General features: G+C 49.7%; 1 pseudogene; it reads left to right on the plus strand.

Moving 5' to 3' along the window:
• Window positions 1-20,443, plus strand: part of LOC142204380 (NACHT, LRR and PYD domains-containing protein 12-like) — a 997,553-nt pseudogene that overhangs the window by 665,347 nt on the left and 311,763 nt on the right.

Genomic DNA, 20,443 nt, shown 5'->3' on the forward strand with positions numbered 1-20,443 from the left:
CACAGAAGGTCAGACAGACGCCCCCTCCCCAATACATGGACCTCAGGGCACTGAACACACCCCGGTCAGACAGACGCCCCCTCCCCAATACATGGACCTCACAGAAGGTCAGACAGACGCCCCCTCCCCAATACATGGACCTCACAGAAGGTCAGACAGACGCCCCCTCCCCAATACATGGACCTCAGGGCACTGAACACACCCCGGTCAGACAGACGCCCCCTCCCCAATACATGGACCTCACAGAAGGTCAGACAGACGCCCCCTCCCCAATACATGGACCTCACAGAAGGTCAGACAGATGCCCCCTCCCCAATACACAGACCTCACAGGAGGTCAGACAGATGCCCCCTCCCCAATACACAGACCTCACAGAAGGTCAGACAGATACACCCACCCCAAAATACAGACCACACCCCAGTCATACAGACACCCCCTCCCCAATACACAGAACTCACAGAAGGTCATACAGACACCCCCTCCCCAATACATGGACCTCAGGACACAGAACACCCCCTCCCCAAAATACAGACCTCAGGACACTGATCACACCCCGGTCATACAGACGCCCCCTCCCCAATACATGGACCTCACAGAAGGTCAGACAGACGCCCCCTCCCCAATACATGGACCTCACAGAAGGTCATACAGACGCCCCCTCCCCAATACATGGACCTCACAGAAGGTCATACAGACGCCCCCTCCCCAATACATGGACCTCACAGAAGGTCAGACAAATACACCCACCCCAAAACACAGACCTCAGGACACCAACCATACTGAAGGTCAGACAGATACCCCCTCCCCAAAACACAGATGTCAGGAGACCAACCACACTCTGATCATGCAGATACCCCCTCCCCAATATACAGTCAGAAATCCCTCACCTATGACACCCATATCAGGTTATTGGCCCTTCTAATATACTCACATCTAAATATTGCCCCCTCCTAATGCACTCATATCAGATTATTGCCCCCCCCCCCCCCCCCAATACACTCATATCAGGATATTGCCCCCCTTCTAATACATTTACATTAGATTATTGCCCCCTCCTAATACACACATCCAAAAATGTCCCTGTCCTAATGCATCTATATAAGAACATGCCCCCATACACACACATTAGAGTATTGCCCCCTCCCCATATTACTGCCCCCTCCTCTCTGTCCGGCCCTGCTCTGGTGACATTACTCTCTCGGGGGTCACATACTTTCCTCCTCCGTTACCTTTTAACCCCGCTAACCTGCCATGACTATTTATTAACACGTTTTTCCTCCTGTATCTTCTGAGCTTTATGTAATCGGGTCACGTCTGCCGGGGGGGGGGGGTCATTGTAGGATTACACGGCCCTGCCCCCGACTACTACATGAAGGTCACGACCTGGCCTGGTGACCCCCCCTCAAATAGTGGGACATCTGAAGCCATAGGAATAACCCTTAAAATGCCAGAAACGACCCTTATGGGCACAATAAAGTGTGTGTTGCCCTTTAATGACACCAGTATGTCACCGGTCATGGCTGAATGCTAACATATGATACCAGGAGGCGGAGCTGTGACAACCAGGAACGGGAAGACAAGACAAATCCTAACATAGAGAAGTAAATGGGCCGATACAAATCTTCTCTGTGGCCCCAGACGACATTTTGGGGGCCGCAGGGTTTTGCCACATCTCTATGATTGTAAACAAAGACACAAGATACAAGAATGATATGTTTTATGGAGTTCCCCTTTAAGGAACGAAAATCTCAGTTTTTGGTTCTATTTTGGTAAATGAGTGATTCATGGTGGATATTGTCATCTGCGGTGACTCAGACCTCGGCGTCCAGGGTATACAGAGGGGAGAAATGCTCTGCGGAGAGGTGGAGGAACTCCGCACTGACAACCCGGGAACCATGGTGTCCACTAAAAGAAAAGAGAACCCTTCTGACCAGTCACATTTAGGGAAAAAGCCCAGCAGAAAAGAGGGAATGAGTGTCCTTATGTAACAGTCTGTAGCACATAGCGCCCCCTACAGGCAGGAAATAGACATGCATAAAATGCCCCTTTGTATTATATGTTTTGCATACACAGACAGATTTATATACTATGGAAGGTCTGCAGGTTAAAACATATGAAAGGTACTAAATTCTAGATTAAGAATAGAATGCTAGGACTGCAGTGGAGACTGACACTTTCTGATACTACTGTGTCTGTGTTAGGAACAAAGAGTCAGATCTATGTGCCATGCCAAGTCATCTATAGTACAGTTCCTCCAAAGAGTTTTACTTTAGGAATAGAATGCCAGGACTGCAGTGGAGACTGACACTTTCTGATACTACTGTGTCTGTGTTAGGAACAAAGAGTCAGATCTATGTGCCATGCCAAGTCATCTATAGTACAGTTCCTCCAAAGAGTTTTACTTTAGGAATAGAATGCCAGGACTGCAGTGGAGACTGACACTTTGTGATACTACTATGTCTGTGTTAGGAATAAAGAGTCAGATCTATGTGCCATGCCAAGTCATATATAATACAGTTCCTCTGCAGAGTTCTACTTTAGGAATAGAATGTCAGGACTGCAGTGAAGACTGACACATTCTGTTCGTGCTCTGTGTGTGTTGTCACATCTCACATCAGCTCTTAAATAGAGTATTAGTTTATGAACAGAATGCGAGAACTGCAGTTAAGACTGACAGAATCGAAGAGGGGAGATTATTGGGTCAGTAATGTATCCCCATTTTATAATCTGTTCAGGGTCTGTGGAAAGCTGGGTGACAACTCTTACGGGCCATTGTAAGAGGTTACCCCTCTGTGAAGTGTTTTCTAGGGAATATGGACACAAATAATCCGGGCGGTGAGCAAAAAGTTATAAAACGAGGTTCATATTTTTATTAGGAAATGTAGAAATTCCTCCTGGTATTTTTGTATGTTTTTAATGAGTTGCGTAAGGTTTTCCTATAAGTGGCGGCTCCGGCTCCGGCCGGGATCCTCCTGTGTCTCGTCCGCCCACCTTTCCATGTATCTCTCATGTAAACAGGTTTGGGAGCCAAGTCCTGGGCTGCGAGCCGCGTCCCGCTCACACGCCTCTCTCTAGTCTCTGTTTTACTGCAAAAGCAACAAAAACTCTGACATTTTTGTAAATTTTTTAAACTTAGTGTCAGAGTTCGGGGTGAATGTTCTCGAGTGCTCAGCTTTGTGTTGGCCCCGGTGTACACTTGGCTGCACATGGGGACGACAATCCCCTATTACAAACCTCCCAAATTCTATACCGGACATTTTGGGTTTGTTTAAACTCTGGGACAAAAACATCCGGCCCGAGACCTGGTGAGTCTTCCTGGGTGATGTGATGGAAGTGCTGACAATACTACCATACCTCCCAAGTGTCAAAGTACCAAAAGAAGGAGAGAATGTGCACCGTGCATGGCGCGCCGTGGCAAAATTGTCTCCACCCACTTTTATGTTGACTACACCCATTCCTATTTCTCTTTGTGCCCCCAAACAGTATAATGCTCCTACAGTTACCCTAACATTATATGCCCCCACATTATAATGTCCCCCTCCAACTGCACCCACAGTTAAATGTCGCTCTTCATCTGCCCCCCAAAGTTTAATGTCCCTCTCCATCTGCCCCCAAAGTATAATGTCCCCTGCATCTGCCCCCAAAGTATAATGTCCCACTTCATCTGCCCCCAGTTTAATGTCCCACTTCATCTGCCCCCCAAAGTTTAATGTCCCATTTCATCTGCCCCCAAAGTATAATGTCCCCTGCATCTGCCCCCAAAGTATAATGTCCCACTTCATCTCCACCCACCGCTAAATGTTGCTCTTCATCTGCCCCAAAGTATAATTTCCCACGTCATCTGTCCCCAGTTTAATGTCCCTCTTTGCCCACAAAGTATAATGTCCCTTCCATCTGCTCCTCAGTTTAATGTCCCCCCTCCATCTGCCCCCAAAGTATAATGTCCCTCTTCATCTGCCACCCCAGTTAATGTCTCTCTCCATCAGCCCCCGAAGTATAATATCCCTCTTCATCTGCCCCCAAAAGTTTAATGTCCCCTCCATTTGCCCCAGTATAGTGTCCCCCCTCCATCTGCCACCAAAGTATAATGTCCCTCTTCATCTTCCACACCAGTTTAATGTCCCTCTCTATCTGCCCCTCCCCCAGGTTAATGCTCCCCTTTATCTTCCCCCAACATAACATAAACACCCCTAATCCTGCCCTCTCCTCACTCCCCTGCTGTTCTGTCTCTGCTCCCGGAGGCTTCCTGGAGCCGCAGGTGTAATGTGAGTGACATCATCACATCGCGCCTACATCTCCCAGGGCCGGAGCACACAGGGGGCAGTGCGGTGAAGCAAGAGCCATCAGTGTCCATTGTATTCAACTCATCTGCATCATCATGGTGGTCTGGGCCAGACGGAGAAGAAAAGGAAAGAGAATGTCAATGTCTACAGTGTCAGTCACCAGATTTATAGGCTATCACCTCTCCTTACTCGTCTGCTATAGTAACTCCTTGGGGCCAGGGGCGGCCCCCCATTACTCATCTGTGGGGATCCTCAAGAGATCGAACACGACTATCCAAAAATGACTGATATTATACCCTTGTCAATGGGGAAGCGGAGCCACGCGGTGTCCATTAATAACACACCATTAAGGGGGAGGGGGGGGGGTACAAACTTCCCTTTCTCTCATTTTTCTCTTATATAGCAGTAAATACATACCTCCCAACTTTTGAAGAACCGAAAGGGGGACAAAATGTGCGCCGCGGCAAATTTAGCCCCACCCACTTTTGTGTTGACTCCGCCCACTCGTTAATTTTTCATGTGCCCGCACACAGTATAATCCTCCTACAGTCACCCGTAAATTATATGTCCCCCCTCTATCTCTCCCCCAGTTTCATATACACCCTTCATCTGCCCCCAGATTCATGTCCCTCTTCCATCTCTGCCCCCAGATTCATGTCCCTCCATCTCTGCCCCCAGATTCATGTCCTCTCCATCTCTGCCCCCAGATTCATGTCCTCTCCATCTCTGCCCCCAGATTCATGTCCTCTCCATCTCTGCCCTCAGATTCATGTCCCCCATCTCTGCCCCCAGATTCATGTCCCCCCATCTCTGCCCCCAGATTCATGTCCCCTCCATCTCTGCCCCCAGATTCATGTCCCTCCATCTCTGCCCCCAGATTCATGTCCCTCCATCTCTGCCCCCAGATTCATGTCCCTCCATCTCTGCCCCCAGATTCATGTCCCTCCATCTCTGCCCCCAGATTCATGTCCTCTCCATCTCTGCCCCCAGATTCATGTCCCACATCTCTGCCCCCAGATTCCTGTCCCTCCATCTCTGCCCCCAGATTCATGTCCCTCCATCTCTGCCCCCAGATTCATGTCCCACATCTCTGCCCCCAGATTCATGTCCTCTCCATCTCTGCCCCCAGATTCATGTCCCACATCTCTGCCCCCAGATTCATGTCCCTCCATCTCTGCCCCCAGATTCATGTCCCTCCATCTCTGCCCCCAAATTCATCTCCCTCCATCTCTGCCCCCAAATTCATGTCCTCTCCATCTCTGCCCCCAGATTCATGTCCCCCATCTCTGCCCCCAAATTCATGTCCTCTCCATCTCTGCCCCCAGATTCATGTCCCTCCATCTCTGCCCCCAAATTCATGTCCTCTCCATCTCTGCCCCCAGATTCATGTCCCCCATCTCTGCCCCCAAATTCATGTCCTCTCCATCTCTGCCCCCAGATTCATGTCCTCTCCATCTCTGCCCCCAGATTCATGTCCCACATCTCTGCCCCCAGATTCATGTCCCTCCATCTCTGCCCCCAGATTCATGTCCCTCCATCTCTGCCCCCAAATTCATCTCCCTCCATCTCTGCCCCCAAATTCATGTCCTCTCCATCTCTGCCCCCAGATTCATGTCCCCCATCTCTGCCCCCAAATTCATGTCCTCTCCATCTCTGCCCCCAGATTCATGTCCCTCCATCTCTGCCCCCAAATTCATGTCCTCTCCATCTCTGCCCTCAGATTCATGTCCTCTCCATCTCTGCCCCCAGATTCATGTCCCTCCATCTCTGCCCTCAGATTCATGTCCTCTCCATCTCTGCCCCCAGATTCATGTCCCCCATCTCTGCCCCAATGTCATGCCGTCCTCTCCTTCATCTGCCCCCAGATTCACGTTCCACCTCCACATTAAACTTACCTTCTCCTCCGCTCCCTCGCCGCCTCTCTCGCTGACACAGGTCAGCTCCTCGCTTCGCCGCTGCCCGCCTCTCTCCCTGACACACGCTGCTGAAGCTGCTCGCGTGCTCGCTTCGCCGCTGCGTCTCTCTCTCTCGCTGACACATGCGGCTGAAGCGAGGAGCTGACCTGTGTCAGCTCCTCGCTTCACTGCTGCCGCCGGCTCCTGGCTTGTAGACGCGATGTACAAGCCAGGAGCCGGCAGCAGCGGTGAAGCGAGGAGCTGACACAGGTCAGCTCCTCGCTTCAGCCGCATGTGTCAGCGAGAGAGAGACGCAGCGGCGAAGCGAGCACGCGAGCAGCTTCAGTCGCGTGTGTCAGGGAGAGACGCAGGCAGCGGCGAAGCGAGGAGCTGACCTGTGTCAGCTCCTTCCTTCAGCCGCATGTGTGTTCAACTCAATTCAGTTGAAATCGGGACATACCTCCCTCCAACCGGGACCGCGGGACATGTCACCCAAATCGGGACTGTCCCGCGGAAATCGGGACGGTTGGGAGGTATGGTAAATAATAATCTGGATCTGATCATCCCGGACGTCTCCTTGTATGTCCTGGCACAGGAGAATTGGGATTATCACCAGACAGAATGATGTCGTCTGGATCCTAATAAATGTCTGACTGGAGAAGAGACGGCGGCCACTGATGTCATCACCGACACCTCCATAAGAGGAAGATCTGGAGCAGGAGGAATGTGTGTGACCCCCAGAGATCAGGACAAGGAGGAAGACAAGAACCCGGGGAGTAACAGAGCGTTGTACTGCACCCCAAGTGTCATCATCCTGTACCCCAAGTGTCATCGTCCTGTACCCCAAGTGTCATCGTCCTGTACCCCAAGTGTCATCGTTCTGTACCCCAAGTGTCATCGTCCTGTACCCCAAGTGTCATTGTCCTGTACCCCAAGTATCAGCCCGTCATTATCCTGTACCCCAAGTGTCATTGTCCTGTACCCCAAGTATCAGCCTGTCATTATCCTGTACCCCGAGTATCAGCCTGTCATTATCCTGTACCCCGAGTGTCAGCGTGTCATTATCCTGTACCCCAAGTATCAGCCTGTCATTATCCTGTACCCCAAGTATCAGCCCGTCATTATCCTGTACCCCAAGTGTCAGCCTGTCATTATCCTGTACCCCAAGTATCAGCCTGTCATTATCCTGTACCCCAAGTATCATCATCCTGTACCCCAAGTGTCATTATCCTGTACCCCAAGTATCAGCCTGTCATTATCCTGTACCCCAAGTATCAGCCTGTCATTATCCTGTACCCCAAGTATCAGCCTGTCATTATCCTGTACCCCAAGTATCAGCCTGTCATTATCCTGTACCCCAAGTATCAGCCTGTCATTATCCTGTACCCCAAGTATCAGTCTGTCATTATCCTGTACCCCAAGTATCAGCCTGTCATTATCCTGTACCCCAAGTATCAGCCTGTCATTATCCTGTACCCCAAGTATCAGTCTGTCATTATCCTGTACCCCAAGTATCAGCCTGTCATTATCCTGTACCCAAGTATCAGCCTGTCATTATCCTGTACCCCAAGTATCAGTCTGTCATTATCCTGTACCCCAAGTATCAGCCTGTCATTATCCTGTACCCCAAGTATCAGCCTGTCATTATCCTGTACCACTAGAGTATATTGTGAGCCCTGACAATATCTGTACAGCGCTGCGGCATATGTTGGCGCCATGCAGGCAGGAGAAATAAATCCGTCTATGAGGTTGTGTATTTGAGGTTGCGAAGACATTTATTTACTTTGTTATGAGTTTCAACAAGATTCTCACTTCAGTGTAAAGTCGGGGTGAAGTGGCCGTGAAGATCACGAGTTTGCTTCCTTGTGTAATGCCAAAGTAAATATTGTACTTGATATTAGTGCGGTATGTGCTGCGCCGTGCTCATGTGCTCAACTCATGTACTGTCACCAGAACCAGCATATCACCCCAGCCCTGCAGATAGATAGGTTACTGTCACCAGAACCAGCATATCACCCCAGCCCTGCAGATAGATAGGTTAGTGTCACCAGAACCAGCATATCACCCCAGCCCTGCAGATAGATAGGTTACTGTCACCAGAACCAGCATATCACCCCAGCCCTGCAGATAGATAGGTTAGTGTCACCAGAACCAGCATATCACCCCAGCCCTGCAGATAGATAGGTTACTGTCACCAGACCCAGCATATCACCCCAGCCCTGCAGATAGATAGGTTACTGTCACCAGAACCAGCATATCACCCCAGCCCTGCAGATAGATAGGTTAGTGTCACCAGAACCAGCATATCACCCCAGTCCTGCAGATAGATAGGTTACTGTCACCAAACCCAGCATATCACCCCAGTCCTGCAGATAGATAGGTTACTGTCACCAGAACCAGCATATCACCCCAGCCCTGCAGATAGATAGGTTACTGTCACCAGAACCAGCATATCACCCCAGCCCTGCAGATAGATAGGTTACTGTCACCAGAACCAGCATATCCCCCCAGCCCTGCAGATAGATAGGTTACTGTCACCAGACCCAGCATATCACCCAGCCCTGCAGATAGATAGGTTACTGTCACCAGACCCAGCATATCACCCCAGCCCTGCAGATAGATAGGTTACTGTCACCAGAACCAGCATATCACCCCAGCCCTGCAGATAGATAGGTTACTGTCACCAGACCCAGCATATCACCCAGCCCTGCAGATAGATAGGTTACTGTCACCAGACCCAGCATATCACCCAGCCCTGCAGATAGATAGGTTACTGTCACCAGACCCAGCATATCACCCCAGCCCTGCAGATAGATAGGTTAGTGACACCAGACCCAGCACAGTGAGAAAAGAGCTGGCCACCATTCAGGCTGTCACTAATGGTGTCTGCAGCAGGTAGCACAATGGGCATCAGACTAGAGACAGCACTAGAATCTGCAGACAGCTCGATGGGAACCGGGATAGGAAAGTATCATATTTTTTATGTACGACGCAGGTTCTACATGCAGGCTATAAGGGGTAACTGGGTGAACATTATACGGTGTGGCAGTATTATATTGTGTTGGAAGTCACTAATACTTTGTGCGGGGTCACTAAGGGTATATACTGTGTTGGGGCACTTAATGGACACTATACTGTTTAGGAGCCCTACTGGAGTGGATAGCAATAGGTGGGGTTAGCTAATGGCACTAATGGCCTTGCATGAAATCCTTTCAGCTCTTTTTCCTCCATACATTCATATACTTGGTCACTTGGCCCCTGGTAGGTCACTACTCTCATGTGACAACCAGACTCTACAGACGTGAGTAAAATAACCATTTGTGGAATTAAAATCCCTGGAGCTGTTGTCAGGAGATGTCACAATCTTGTATCGGGGGAGCAGAACACTTACTTCTTGTGATCTATCACTCACACATCATGGCAGACGTCTTGGTCTTCCTTTTCTGGTTGCTACTACATCATCTGGAGATCTTCGAAGGGGCAAAAACAGCAACATAAACCCTACGATGTAGAGCAATATCCAGGGAGAACTTACAGTCCCGATGTCATGGAATGGTTAAACATGCCTGCATGGAGGAAAGCCGATTCCCTGCTCTCCTACAATCCAGGAATGTCTAAGACTTGGCCAGCAAAGTTTATCCCACCGACGAGGTCCAGGTCCAGGATTACCTTATAAAATACAGATCCTGCACGTGTCAGGGTCAGGAACATCACCAGAAATATCAGATCTCTGCCGAGGGTTTATCCTGAAAAGTGTCGGATCCCGCTTCAGTTATATTTTGTCTATGTCTTTGATATAATAATACATTTTATTTATATCACACCAACATATTCCGCAGTAGGGTTCAAATACAGACAGAAAGATACATTACAAAGAAATAGTCATTTCACACAATGGGACTGAGGGCCCTGCTCGCAAGAGCTTACAATCTATGAGGTAGCAGGGGCAACATAGGAGGGGCGACATAGGAGGTAGCAGTGGCGACATAGGAGGTAGCAGTGGCGACATAGGAGGTAGCGGTGCGACATAGGAGGTAGCGGTGCGACATAGGAGGTAGCAGGGGCGACATAGGAGGTAGCAGGGGCGACATAGGAGGTAGTAGGGGCGACATAGGAGGTAGCAGGGGCGACATAGGAGGGGTGACATAGGAGGTAGCAGGGGCGACATAGGAGGTAGCGGTGCGACATAGGAGGTAGCAGGGGCGACATAGGAGGTAGTAGGGGCGACATAGGAGGTAGCAGGGGCGACATAGGAGGTAGCAGGGGCGACATAGGAGGTAGCAGGGGTGGCATAGGAGGTGACAGGGGTGGCATAGGAGGTAGCAGGGGAAACATAGGAGGTAGAAGGGGCGACATAGGAGGTAGCAGGATCAACATCAGAGGTAGCATTGCTTATACAGGGGTCAGACAATTTTGTAATAGAGGTTACTGATATTACACAAACATAAAACTGTATGAGCCGTCACCGGTCGTGTCCTTTAACCTGCAGATTGTGCCTGGACAGATAAAATTAGACTGAAACAGCATCGTATCATGTGGGGTAATGTGGGAGCGGGGACAGAGGAGGGTTTGTTTTAGGGAGTCTAACTATGGAAGGACTTACATTAGGACATGTGATCGGCCTGTCTGGTAAGATGCATCTTTGGTTTGCACTTGAAACTGTAGAAATTGGGAGTTAATCTGATTGTCCGGGGTAGAGCATTCCAGAGAAGTGGTGCAGCTCGGGAGAAGTCTTGTATACGAGCGTGGGAGGTTCTGATAATATAAAGGTTCTCCCTTTATTCATTAGTAGGGTCCCTTAGAGATTGACATAATATAGTTCTACTGTCTAGGTAGCAAAATAGATCTGAGTCGACCTCAAGTGTATAACGTATAGCAGAACCACCACGACTGGTAAGTAAAAAACACGCATGGTGAAGTCCATGATATATATTGCATGCACTGCTCTGCTTCATCATACGGTCTACACAAGACTTGACTGAGGGCAAGAACGAGTAAACTGTTGACTGAACATCTGACAAACAATCTTTGACATAAGCGTCTTCGGCTCCTCGGCCTCTTCCAGTGTCTTAGAGCTTGAAAACATCAATTATGATGACGTTACGACCCTCAGAACTGTCTTGACTTCATCCTTGAGGAACGCTGAACGAAAAGTCCACCAAGGATAGAACAAAAAAGTTTGAGATGTTACAGAACTTTGAGGAGACGTCCAAAGTTAGCCTGTGGTCTGCATGAAGTAGTTGTCGGAGATCTCATTGAAGTTCATCTAAAGAAGTCTTCTAAGACCTCTTTAGGACATTGCACACACATCTCTTTACCCCCTCCACCGATTCTAGGTTTGTCCTCACAAAGCTACAAACCGCCGTTGGACAATTGAAAGTCTGACTTAGGATTTTCTGCAGCATGATCTGGTAACTCTGCTCCTTGGCGTTCTCCAGAGGCCTCTCGCTACAAACCACCCCGATCACTTGGGTCGAGCACATTTTGACTCTTGCCTTGATGTCAGCGAGTATCTCTTTGACCTGAGCCATGTTGACCTCCTCCTTGAGGAACGTTGAACGAAAAGCCACCAAAATAAGTGGGTAAGGGAAGGGTTTGGGTTCGGGGAGTCTTATACACTCTTTGGCCACCTTCTTTTGTGTCTCTGGTGTTATGGTAGTGTCTTCTTCGAGGTTGTCATCATCAAAGAGGGCTTTAGTAATCTCCTTGAAAACCTGAGCCTTCTCGGAGTTACAGGCGTATGGACAGATATTCCCGATGAGCAGAAATCTCTCTTTACCTCCCAACTGGCCGACCAGCTCTCGAAATGATCTTCCTATCTGAAGGCCATCGTCTTCTATGACCTGATACCCATCTGTGAAGAAAATTTAAGAAAATAAAATAATTGGAAAATTTACGTAAATTTTTTCAATGGTAACAGAACCGATTATAGCTCCATATTGTTCTCGGAATCACGGCCTACGTAGTACCGCCATCCATCCTATAGTGTATAGAGATGATACTATTGTAGTAATATATATAAGACCCACCAGGTGAGCACTGCAGCCCCTTCACTGGAGACCAAGCACAGTGCCGGACATTGTTTAGTGGCTGTGCTTGGTATTGCAGTTCAGCCCCCTTCACTTGAATGGGACACGGCTGCAAACAAGCCATGTAATGGATTAACGTGATGTCACTAGCCTGTACAATAGAAGCAGTATTCACTCAGGAGATGCTGACACCAAGCAATTAATCTATGGGGGCTTCTGACAGGGGCATAACTACCGGGGTATCAGCTGCCACAGGACCCGGGACATTAGAGGGCCTGGCGACAGCCGCTACCGCTGTATTTTATTTTATTTTTTTTTTTTAATATGCCGTTACCGGCTGGAGTAACTCCAGACAGTAACGGGCCCTATATACTTACCAATCCTGGCAGCGGCCCCACAAACATTATTATTATACTAGAGCAGTGATGGCGAACCTTTTAGAGACTGAGTGCCCAAACTGCAACCCAAAACCCACAAAATTTTCGCGGAGTGCCAACACGACAATATAGACTTAATACTATGCGGATCCACAATTGCGGACAGTTACTGACCAAAAATTACAGTCATGTGGGGCTTTACAGAGCTTTCAATAATACAAACAACGTTGTACTGAAATGTAAAGGTCTCGGCATTTGGTACTTTGAACAATTAATTTTCACTATTTACATCGCACAGGATCTGTTTTATAGTGAGCGTGTAATATTCTTACATCCTGTACTAATATCACGTCTGCTATAAAACAGATACTGTGTGATATAAATAGTGAGGGGACCCCAGACAGTATTATATGCTCTGCAGTGGGCCCACCACACAATATTATATTCTCCACAGTACCACAGTAGCCCCCCAGTGTTATATGCTCCGCAGTAGGTGTCCCCCCCCCCCCCACAGGATTATATGCTCCACAGTGGCATCCACACACAGTATTGTGTGCTTATAAATAGGCCCCCCCCCAGTATTATATGCTCTTTAGTACACCCCCCAGTATTATAAGCCCCCCCAGTATTATAAGCCCCCCCAGTATTATACACTCCCCCCAGTATTATACACTCCCCCCAGTATTATACACTCCCCCCAGTATTATACACCCCACCCAGTATTATACACTCCCCCCAGTATTATAAGCCCCCCCCAGTATTATACACTCCCCCCCAGTATTATACACTCCCCCCCAGTATTATACACTCCCCCCCAGTATTATACACTCCCCCCAGTATTATACACTCCCCCCAGTATTATACACTCCCCCCCAGTATTATACACTCCCCCCAGTATTATACACTCCCCCCAGTATTATAAGCCCCCTCAGTATTATACACTCCCCCCAGTATTATACACTCCCCCCAGTATTATACACTCCCCCCAGTATTATAAGCCCCCTCAGTATTATACACTCCCCCCAGTATTATACACTCCCCCCAGTATTATACACTCCCCTCAGTATTATACACTCCCCCCAGTATTATAAGCCCCCTCAGTATTATAAGCCCCCTCAGTATTATACACTCCCCCCAGTATTATACACCCCACCCAGTATTATACACTCCCCCCAGTATTATACACTCCCCCCAGTATTATACACCCCACCCAGTATTATACACTCCCCCCAGTATTATACACTCCCCCCAGTATTATACACCCCACCCAGTATTATACACCCCACCCAGTATTATACACTCCCCCCAGTATTATACACTCCCCCCAGTATTATAAGCCCCCTCAGTATTATAAGCCCCCCCAGTATTATACACTCCCCCCAGTATTATACACTCCCCCCAGTATTATACACTCCCCCCAGTATTATAAGCCCCCTCAGTATTATACACTCCCCCCAGTATTATACACTCCCCCCAGTATTATACACTCCCCCCAGTATTATAAGCCCCCTCAGTATTATACACTCCCCCCAGTATTATAAGCCCCCTCAGTATTATACACTCCCCCCAGTATTATACACTCCCCCCAGTATTATACACTCCCCCCAGTATTATACACTCCCCCCAGTATTATACACTCCCCCCAGTATTATACACTCCCCCCAGTATTATACACTCCCCCCAGTATTATACACTCCCCCCAGTATTATACACTCCCCTCAGTATTATACACTCCCCCCAGTATTATACACTCCCCCCAGTATTATAAGCCCCCTCAGTATTATAAGCCCCCTCAGTATTATACACTCCCCCCAGTATTATACACTCCCCCCAGTATTATACACTCCCCCCAGTATTATACACTCCCCCCAGTATTATACACTCCCCTCAGTATTATACACTCCCCCCAGTATTATACACTCCCCCCAGTATTATACACTCCCCTCAGTATTATACACTCCCCCCAGTATTATACACTCCCCCCAGTATTATAAGCCCCCTCAGTATTATAAGCCCCCTCAGTATTATACACTCCCCCCAGTATTATACACTCCCCCCAGTATTATACACTCCCCCCAGTATTATACACTCCCCCCAGTATTATAAGCCCCCTCAGTATTATAAGCCCCCCCAGTATTATACACTCCCCCCAGTATTATACACTCCCCCCAGTATTATAAGCCCCCTCAGTATTATAAGCCCCCTCAGTATTATACACTCCCCTCAGTATTATACACTCCCCCCAGTATTATACACTCCCCCCCAGTATCATACACCCCACCAAGTATTATAAGCCCCCTCAGTATTATACACTCCCCCCAGTATTATACACTCCCCCCAGTATTATACACTCCCCCCCAGTATCATACACCCCACCAAGTATTATAAGCGCTCCCCCCAACATCATATACACAGTGAGCCACTCTCATACTCACCCCTGAAGAGCCGCCGGCATCCACCTTCTTGTCACTGGCGGCGCTAATGACGTCATCGCGCCCGCGTCGGGGCAGAGGTCAAACTCTGCAGCCAGTGTAGGCCGCGGTCGCGCGATCCGCGGCCTACCCTGACAGCTTTCAGCTGTATGTGCATTTGCACATACAACTGAAGGCAGTGATCGCTCATCAACGGGGAATCCTGTACCGGATTCCCTGTTGGTGAGCGATCCGGGCGACCGCACGCGTGCCAGCATGGAGGGCTCTGCGTGCCCTCTCTGGCACGCGTGCCATAGGTTCGCCATCACTGTACTAGAGGGTCTTTTCAGAGCCCCGAGTATAATGATCGGAGGCCCAGGAGAGGTAAGAGAACATGAAAAACACTGCTACTTACCTCTCCGGGCAGGCTTCGGGCCTACATGTGTGACGTCCCTGACGTCACATGACCGACAGGGACATCACACAGGGGCCACTATGGGGGATAATACTGTGTGCAGGGGCCACTATGGGACATAATACTGTGTGCAGGGGCCACTATGGGGGATAATACTGTGTGCAGGGGCCACTATGGGACATAATACTGTGTGCAGGGGCCACTATGGGGGGATAATACTGTGTGCAGGGGCCACTATGGGGGGATAATACTGTGTGCAGGGGCCACTATGGGGGGATAATACTGTGTGCAGGGGCCACTATGGGACATAATACTGTGTGCAGGGGCCACTATGGGGGGATAATACTGTGTGCAGGGGCCACTATGGGGGGATAATACTGTGTGCAGGGGCCACTATGGGACATAATACTGTGTGCAGGGGCCACTATGGGACATAATACTGTGTGCAGGGGCCACTATGGGGGATAATACTGTGTGCAGGGGCCACTATGGGTCATAATACTGTGTGCAGGGGCCACTATGGGGCATAATACTGTGTGCATGGGCCACTTTGGGACATAATACTGTGTGCAGGGGCCACTATGGGACATAATACTGTGTGCAGGGGCCACTATGGGGCATAATACTGTGTGCAGGGGCCACTATGGGACAAAATACTGTGTGCAGGGGCCACTATGGGACATAATACTGTGTTCAGGGGCCACTATGGGACATAATACTGTGTGCAGGGGCCACTATGGGACATAATACTGTGTGCAGGGGCCACTATGGGGGGATAATACTGTGTGCAGGGGCCACTATGGGACATAATACTGTGTGCAGGGGCCACTATGGGGGGATAATACTGTGTGCAGGGGCCACTATGGGGGGATAATACTGTGTGCAGGGACCACTATGGGACATAATACTGTGTGCAGGGGCCACTATGGGACATAATACTGTGTGCAGGGGCCACTATGGGGGATAATACTGTGTGCAGGGGCCACTATGGGTCATAATACTGTGTGCAGGGGCCACTATGGGGCATAATACTGTGTGCATGGGCCACTTTGGGACATAATACTGTGTGCAGGGGCCACTATGGGACATAATACTGTGTGCAGGGGCCACTATGGGACATAATACTGTGTGCAGGGGCCACTATGGGACATAATACTGTGTGCAGGGGCCACTATGGGACATAATACTGTGTGCAGGGGCCACTATGGGGGATAATACTGTGTGCAGGGGCCACTATGGGTCATAATACTGTGTGCAGGGGCCACTATGGGGCATAATACTGTGTGCATGGGCCACTTTGGGACATAATACTGTGTGCAGGGGCCACTATGGGACATAATACTGTGTGCAGGGGCCACTATGGGGCATAATACTGTGTGCAGGGGCCACTATGGGACAAAATACTGTGTGCAGGGGCCACTATGGGACATAATACTGTGTTCAGGGGCCACTATGGGACATAATACTGTGTGCAGGGGTCACTATGGGGGATAATACTGTGTGCAGGGGCCACTATGGGGGGATAATACTGTGTGCAGGGGCCACTATGGGATATAATACTGTGTGCAGGGGCCACTATGGGACATAATACTGTGTGCAGGGGTCACTATGGGGGATAATACTGTGTGCAGGGGCCACTATGGGGGGATAATACTGTGTGCAGGGGCCACTATGGGACATAATACTGTGTGCAGGGGTCACTATGGGGGATAATACTGTGTGCAGGGGCCACTATGGGACATAATACTGTGTGCAGGGGTCACTATGGGACATAATACTGTGTGCAGGGGCCACTATGGGGGATAATACTGTGTGCAGGGGCCATTATGGGGGGATAATACTGTGTGCAGGGGCCACTATGGGACATAATACTGTGTGCAGGGGGCACTATGGGACATAATACTGTGTGCAGGGGCCACTATGAGACATAATACTGTGTGCAGGGGCCACTATGGGGGGATAATACTGTGTGCAGGGGCCAGTATGGGGCATAATACTGTGTGCAGGGGCCACTATGGGGGGATAATACTGTGTGCAGGGGCCAGTATGGGGCATAATACTGTGTGCAGGGGCCACTATGGGACATAATACTGTGTGCAGGGGCCACTATGGGACATAATACTGTGTGCAGGGGCCACTATGGGGGATAATACTGTGTGCAGGGGCCACTATGGGACATAATACTGTGTGCAGGGGCCACTATGGGGGGATAATACTGTGTGCAGGGGCCAGTATGGGGCATAATACTGTGTGCAGGGGCCACTATGGGACATAATACTGTGTGCAGGGGCCACTATGGGACATAATACTGTGTGCAGGGGCCACTATGGGACATAATACTGTGTGCAGGGGCCACTATGGGGGGATAATACTGTGTGCAGGAGCCACTATGGGACATAATACTGTGTGCAGGGGCCACTATGGGGGATAATACTGTGTGCAGGGGCCACTATGGGGTATAATACTGTGTGCAGGGGGCACTATGGGACATAATACTGTGTGCAGGGGCCACTATGGGGGGATAATACTGTGTGCAGGAGCCACTATGGGACATAATACTGTGTGCAGGGGCCACTATGGGGGATAATACTGTGTGCAGGGGCCACTATGGGGTATAATACTGTGTGCAGGGGGCACTATGGGACATAATACTGTGTGCAGGGGCCACTATGGGACATAATACTGTGTGCAGGGGGCACTATGGGACATAATACTGTGTGCAGGGGCCACTATGGGGGATAATACTGTGTGCAGGGGCCACTATGGGGCATAATACTGTGTGCAGGGGCCACTATGGGACATAATACTGTGTTCAGGGCCACTATGGGACATAATACTGTGTGCAGGGGCCACTATGGGACATAATACTGTGTGCAGGGGCCACTATGGGGGGATAATACTGTGTGCAGGGGCCACTATGGGGGGATAATACTGTGTGCAGGAGCCACTATGGGACATAATACTGTGTGCAGGGGCCACTATGGGGGATAATACTGTGTGCAGGGGCCACTATGGGGTATAATACTGTGTGCAGGGGGCACTATGGGACATAATACTGTGTGCAGGGACCACTATGGGACATAATACTGTGTGCAGGGGGCACTATGGGACATAATACTGTGTGCAGGGGCCACTATGGGGGATAATACTGTGTGCAGGGGCCACTATGGGGCATAATACTGTGTGCAGGGGCCACTATGGGACATAATACTGTGTTCAGGGCCACTATGGGGGATAATACTGTGTGCAGGGGTCACTATGGGACATAATACTGTGTGCAGGAGCCACTATGGGGGATAATACTGTGTGCAGGGGCCACTATGGGACATAATACTGTGTTCAGGGCCACAATGGGGGATAATACTGTGTGCAGGGGTCACTATGGGACATACACTCACTGGCCACTTTATTAGGTACACCTGTCCAACTGCTCGTTAACACTTAATTTCTAATCAGCCAATCACATGGCGGCAGCTCAGTGCATTTAGGCATGTAGACATGGTCAAGACAATCTCCTGCAGTTCAAACCGAGCATCAGTATGGGGAAGAAAGGTGATTTGAGTGCCTTTGAACGTGGCATGGTTGTTGGTGCCAGAAGGGCTGGTCTGAGTATTTCAGAAACTGCTGATCTACTGGGATTTTCACGCACAACCATCTCTAGGGTTTACAGAGAATGGTCCGAAAAAGAAAAAACATGACGTTGCCTGGTCTGATGAGTCTCGATTTCTGCTGCGACATTCGGATGGTAGGGTCAGAATTTGGCGTCAACAACATGAAAGCATGGATCCATCCTGCCTTGTATCGGTAACGGTTCAGGCTGGTGGTGGTGGTGTCATGGTGTGGGGAATATTTTCTTGGCACTCTTTGGGCCCCTTGGTACCAATTGAGCATCGTTGCAACGCCAAAGCCTACCTGAGTATTGTTGCTGACCATGTCCATCCCTTTATGACCACAATGTACCCAACATCTGATGGCTACTTTCAGCAGGATAATGCAATGCCATGTCATAAAGCTGGAATCATCTCAGACTGGTTTCTTGAACATGACAATGAGTTCACTGTACTCCAATGGCCTCCACAGTCACCAGATCTCAATCCAATAGAGGAGCATCTTTGGGATGTGGTGGAACGGGAGATTCGCATCATGGATGTGCAGCCGACAAATCTGCGACTGCAACTGTGTGATGCCATCATGTCAATATGGACCAAAATCTCTGAGGAATGCTTCCAGCACCTTGTTGTATCTATGCCACGAAGAATTGAGGCAGTTCTGAAGGCAAAAGGGGGTCCAACCCGTTACTAGCATGGTGTACCTAATAAAGTGGCCGGTGAGTGTAATACTGTGTGGGGTCCACTGTGGAGCATATAATACTGTGTGCAGGGGCCACTATGGGGGATAACACTGTGTGCAGGGGCCACTATGGGGCATAATACTGTGTGCAGGGGCCACTATGGGGGATAATACTGTGTGCAGGGGCCACTATGGGGGCTAACACTGTGTGCAGGGGCCACTATGGGGCATAATACTGTGTGCAGGGGCCACTATGGGGGATAACACTGTGTGCAGGGGCCACTATGGGGCATAATACTGTGTGCAGGGGCCACTATGGGGGATAATACTGTGTGCAGGGGCCACTATGGGGCATAATACTGTGTGCAGGGGCCACTATGGGACATAATACTGTGTGCAGGGGCCACTATGGGGGATAACACTGTGTGCAGGGGCCACTATGGGGGATAATACTGTGTGCAGGGGCCACTATGGGGGATAACACTGTGTGCAGGGGCCACTATGGGGGATAATACTGTGTGCAGGGGCCACTATGGGGCATAATACTGTGTGCAGGGGCCACTATGGGGGATAATACTGTGTGCAGGGGCCACTATACTGTTCCATAAGATACTATTTTATACAGTAAGGGCACAACAGCCAACCATACAGAGGACCTCTACAGCAGCTCTGAGAGGACCGATGGTTTGGTTCTGCAATGTTCAGCCATGTTTGTGCTCCCATCCAGGTCCCATGTAGCTGCC

Source organism: Leptodactylus fuscus, chromosome 5 (assembly GCF_031893055.1).
Source record: "Leptodactylus fuscus isolate aLepFus1 chromosome 5, aLepFus1.hap2, whole genome shotgun sequence".
NCBI lineage: Eukaryota > Metazoa > Chordata > Amphibia > Anura > Leptodactylidae > Leptodactylus > Leptodactylus fuscus.